Consider the following 6,000-nt stretch of genomic DNA (forward strand, 5'->3'; position numbering starts at 1 on the left):
ACACACACACACACACACACACACACACACACACACACACACACACACACACACTACATAGTTCATCTGGTTGCATTATGGGAAATGTAGTATCAGTCAGGATAAAGTTCACCATTTTTAATTAAATCAGTTTCTTGTGAAAAACTACTTCTTATAATAAGCAATACTAATAAATCAGATCATTTTCAGGCCGATGGAAACATTAAGATCTACATCTCAATAACGTGGTTTCACTTCTTCACTTCCAGAACAACAACAACTTGATAAACAAACGAGTTAAATGGAAAAACACTAAACTTCTCTCAGTGATAATCTCAGTGAGTCCTGCCTGACGCCCGCAGGCTTTGAGGCGAATGCTCCTTTCCCAGCCCGAGCCGCTCTCCCTGCCCCCTGCAGCACCCTGCAAACCCCTCAACCCGCCTCCCTGCACCATCTCCAGCATCCCTGCATGGGGCCCCAGTGCTGGCTGCCGTCCCTCCCTCACCCCCGTCCCACTGTCCTCCACCCTCCCCCTTCGCTCCCACCCAGGCGGAGGGTCTCGCTCTGCCCTACATAGCAGCGAGCGCAGCAGGCTGGCGCAGAGAGGAACCCTCGGGTCCACAAACTGTGTCAGGCCTCGAGACGCCTCTGTGATCGACACCGAGCGCCACACGGGGGGGGAGACCGAGGCGACCGCTACCCAGAGATGTGTGTGATTGATGTTGTCAATATGTGAAATCTGGGATAAACGAGCTCTCTGATCCAAACTGTGGATGTTTGAGTCGCAGAGACACACGAAGGTCAAAAGCACAAAAGACAGAAACTGCAGCGACGACAGAGAAAACTTTTCACAACAGCTCCAGTTGAAAACAGTCATTGAAGTGTAACGTTTATAAAACCACTGAATCTGAACCTGAGGCAGAGAGCGGATTAGAAAAAGAAAAGAAATCAGGTGCAGATTAAATGAGAAGTAAAACGTGCTCGTTGCTTGAAAAGTGTAACACGGCCTTAATATGATTCTGACTCTTTCTCTCTGGTGGCACAAACAGGTTTTAATTAAAAACTCTCATCCTTTGGGACGAGTCCCAGATTTCTTTCATGAGTCAATCACTGAAAATCATCTTGTGATTAGTATCTTAAAGAAAATCTCCAACATAAATATTGTGTAATAAATAGATATGTCGCTGTCAGCACTTCACTCAGGTTTACACAAACACAACAAGGTTTTTAGACAAACGCATCGCGATCTCAACAACTTTCAGGTTTGTTGACTCTCCCTTTGGCCTCAGGTACCAAACATCTGGACACCAAACACTTTCTCTCAGACGCACAGTTGCAGAAACATGCAGAAAACCTCGCGTCCCGGCCGCTGTGCAGACGACGTTTCATCCGCGACAAGACACGTTTGTAACTCGAGAGCAAGACAGAGACGAAGGAGACAAGGAGAACAGAAGCAGAGACAGACGAGGGAGGGACAGGGTCTATCCTACCATCCACCATGACCTGGCACAGACGTCATAACACAGCTGCCACCTGAGCCCGGGGTCACTCTGCCTCTCCCACGCCATTCAGCCCTCTGCCACGCCAGAATCCTCTTCTGATGGGAGATATATAATTATATATAAAACACAGTCAGTGAGGGGAGAAACTCGGATGGAGTCACCAATCAGGAGCTGTCGGTTAGCAGGATGCTGCTGCGGTGTGAGTGATGGAGAGAGAGTGTGTGTATGTGTGGGTATATACCGTTTGTGTGCTCCGGTGTGTGCATGTGCATGTGTGTGTGTGTGTGTGTGTGGATGTGTGTGTGTGTGTGGAGGGGACACAGACACAGAAATGCCACGGAGCCCTCTCCAAGCAGCTGTGCCTCTTGCCTCGCCGCTTCCAACTGCTCCTGTTGCCATGAGCCGACTGACTGAGCCACCAGCTCCGCACCAAACACACACACACACACACACACACACACGTGTCGGTGTGCACGTGCGTGGGTCACATCTTTGCAGTATGTATATTCCTAACATTTTTCACGAGTCACATTGTCGGTCAAAAACCATATTTCACACGCGGGCTGTGCTCGGTGCTGATATGAAGGTTCCAGGAGGCCTCGGGCCAAGCTCGGCTGTGGGAGCCAGGGAAGTGAAGGGCTTCCACCGGACGCTCCGCACGCACGGTCACTGCTGGAAACACGTTTTTAATACTTCATCATATATCAGCTCCATTAGTTTGATAACAACGGGAATAAAACACATTAAACTCCAGTGATTTAAAGTAGAAAACACAGCTCTTTGAAATCTGAGCTGTTCTATAAGTGGGTCAAAAACGAATCTGTAGTTTTAATAAATAATTTAGTTCCATGATTTTGGACAAAAAACAATATTGTTGAAGATTTATTTATTATTTGCCATTGTGATCATTTATTGAAAATAAAGAAGGAAAACTTCATGTATCATCATCAGTCTGAAGCCATTTCAGAAACAAATAAAAAGGATGTTTTAAAAACACAATGAATCTTTATTGAATGATAAAAAAACATCAGGATCCGGATCCATACTTAAATTTAACGGGTTCTTCCCTGACGCAGGTTTTGCACTAATCGGCCACAGTAGTATTTATGTGATGCTTCTAACAAACAAGTCTAATTAATACATTTTTACTACATGTATTTCTCAGTGTGTTTCCTGAGGACAAGATCTCCAGCTACATTCACTGTTAGTCGGTCGTCACTTGGACAATGTCTCTGTTCAATGTCTTTATTTCCCTTCTGCCTCTCGGTTGTGTACTTTTTATTCTCTGTCTGGGTTTGTTTGGTTTTTCCTATTTCTGTGTGTGTGTGTGTGTGTGTGTGTGTGTGTGTGTGTGTGTGTGTGTGTGTCTTCCTTTGTTCTTGTGTCTAAAACCCCCCAAAAAATAACTGACATATTTATAAAATGCCTTTTCGGGGCTTAGGGTCTTCACCTTCAACGTTTATTTATAATCTAGCTATTTTAATCAATTTATAATGTTTTATTTCAATTAGTTTTGTCTCTGTTCTCATCTGCTGCAGCTTTACTCTGATATTTCTGCTGTAATGTCTCATTTCTTTTAATTGTTTTCCATTGTTTGGCTTCAATCTTTCATTTGACCTTGTAAAGCATCTTGTTACTGTGTTTTCAGAGGTGTAAATAAAGTTATATATTATCATGAACCATCCAGAAGCTGAGGGACAGGACCCTCCTCGTGCACACCACCGTGCACGCCGCTCCCCGTCTACCCGTCGAGTGCATGCGAACCCGTGAGGGAGGATCTGTTGCTGATGAACAGAATAAAAACAAGCGAAAGTCACTTTCTCCTGTGGTGTAAACAGAGCCGTCATGTTCACATGAGGACGGCATTATTGTGGATTTTATTTAGTCACGCCTGTTATAGAAAATAAAAAGACACGTCTGAGAGTCAGATCGCTTTCGCTCCTTTGTTTGAATTCTGTGCTCAATCCAACGGAACGGCGGATTTTATCTGATGCATTGTATCTATTGGATCAACCCGGCTGCCCGAGCTCTCGCCAACATGTGACGCCGTCTCTTTGCCTTTGTCTCCGTCTCGCTGTGCACGTTGTGTCTGTGTGTGTCCGTGCACGTTGTGTGTGTCCTCGCTGCCTCTGTGAACCTGCCGGCCCACGACTCTCCCTCCTTCAGAGCAGCGATAACATGTGTGTGTATCCCCCAAGTGGAGCTCGGCCTCCTACATGTGTAGATGAGCGTACAGTGGGGGGGTGGAGGAGGAGGAGGAGGTCAGGGATGGGACCAGTGGGAATCACTGGGCCGGTTGTGGTTTGATATCCTGCTCGATGGGCTGCTCTTGGAGTGGATCCCTGTTTTAAAGGGATGTATAAAAAGCACTAGACGTTGCTCTGGTGTCTCCTCCGTCCATCGCTGGCTTCCACTCATGATCCAGGGCCGTCTCAGATCTGGCCGGGGGCCTCAGCGGGGCCTGAGAGCTCCGGGGCCCCCCCGGTGACGTTGAGGTGAAGAGAGCAACTCTTCTCTTCTTCTCAGTCGCTCACTTTACTACACGACAACTTTCCACCGGAGCAGTTTCACCTCAGAACATTTCTGCCAGCAGAGCGGGCTCTCCTCCCCCCCTCCACCTCTGCAGATCGGCCCCTGTTATGTAACTGCACCCGGACCCGCCCGCTCACACCACAGGTCAAGAGCTCACACACTGAATAGCAGCGGATCATTTCCAGTGAAGTGCACTAGAGAAGTGTCAGTGTGGCTGAACATGCACCACACGCCCACATCTGCCGTCTATACATCTACGTATAAATGCATATGTAGATGTTTCTGTACAGACTCGGTGCAAAGTTCTCCTCTGATGAAATTCTCCCAGAGTCTGAGTCGGATTTCTCATCGTCCAGCATCATTTTTCCACTCAGGGCTAAATTTATGCTTCAGAGACAGGATACACTAAAACTCCAGAGTTTACCCTCTCCCCCGCGCTCCCGTCGTAATTTGTCTGCCCACTGGTTTCACTTATTAAGTTTCAAAAGGTTTCTGGGCAACGTGGTTTGAGAGCGAGGGGGGAAAAAAAGGAGCCGTGGCATTTCTTTGGCACGCCGCTCTGCCCGTCCTGCCCAGAACGAGGAGGTTACCATGGCATCAGCGGGCACCTCATAAAGCAGACCATTGTTGGTTTGGTGCTGGTGTGTGTGTGCGAGCTCGTGTGTGTTTGTGTGAGTGTGTGTGTGTTAGTAGCAGGGTTTAGCCATGGCCGTGGGGTCTGAAAACCGGGACACGCTATACTTGTGGGGTCCTGAAGGGGTGTGAGGACCAAAAAAGCTGGACCCCACAAGTGTAATGGATTGTTTGAGGGTTAAGCCTTGAATTGATGGTTAGTTTAGATTAGTTTGGGTTAGTTTGGGTTAGTTTGGGTTAGGATAGGTTAGCGTTAGACATTCAGGTGTGATGGTTAATGTTAAGTTAAGTGGCAACATGCTCATGCACGGGGAATGAAAGCTTCAACACAAACTTTCCTCCGTCTTGACAAACTGTGGATTTCTTCTCAACTTCTAAGTTTCCCATGAGCAACACACACACACAGACACACACACACACACTAAACCAGTACGTCTGTCAACACAGAAAGTGAAACATCTCATAACTTGTGACTTACATCATCATTTCATTTCCCCCCCAAACACCAAAGTTTGATCTTGAGTTTTTCTTTCTGTGCAGTTGTGTGTGAGCAGACTTTCATCAGAGCTCGATCATTACTGAGAAACATGGCAGTTTAAAGAAGACGAAATAATTAGAAAACGAAAAAACACACAATCTCAAACAACCTGAGGGGGACAGAACTGTTTTATATTCTCGTCTTGTCTCATCAGATCCATTAGCGGAGAGAGAGAGAGAGAGAGAGAGGCTCGGCTCTAACGCAGGTTTGTTTGGAAGCGCTTCACTTCCAAATTGCCCCAAAAACACTGAGTTACTATGTGTGAAGATCTGGACACGATTTGTGGTTCTGCTGGAAAAGAAGAGGAACATTAAAAAAAAAAGGAGAAGAAGTGAAAGGAGGGAAGGAAAGGAGCCATTTCCAGTTCCTGAAGGTTTTGGTGCTGACAACAACCTCTGACAGGTGTTTGCTCTCTCGTGCAGCTCAAAGGGAGCAAGGGAATAAAGAGAGGAGACAGCCAGAGGCGACACGTGGCGCACTCTGCTGGTGAGAGGGGAGAACTACACACACACACCAAGGCAGCTCTTCAGTTGATTTGGAGAAAAAGGTGACGAAGAGAATTTTCTTAAAATACGTTATAAACTAATGTCTAATTAATGCATTACTTAGTTAATCATGATTAATTAAAGAAGGAGGTTTCCTGAAATCCTGCTGAATCTTTTTTCAGTTTTTAAATCGTGATATATGGTATTTTTCTGTTTTCTTATTAAGAAATCTGATGTAGAGTCATAATATCTATGAACAGGTCAAATTTGGTGCAAATCCACATAATGATCCAGATTCTGTGAATAAAGAGAAGTATTTTCATTGAGGGTG

The sequence above is a fragment of the Hippoglossus stenolepis genome, chromosome 16, assembly GCF_022539355.2.
Source record: "Hippoglossus stenolepis isolate QCI-W04-F060 chromosome 16, HSTE1.2, whole genome shotgun sequence".
In the NCBI taxonomy this organism is placed as follows: Eukaryota; Metazoa; Chordata; class Actinopteri; order Pleuronectiformes; family Pleuronectidae; genus Hippoglossus; species Hippoglossus stenolepis.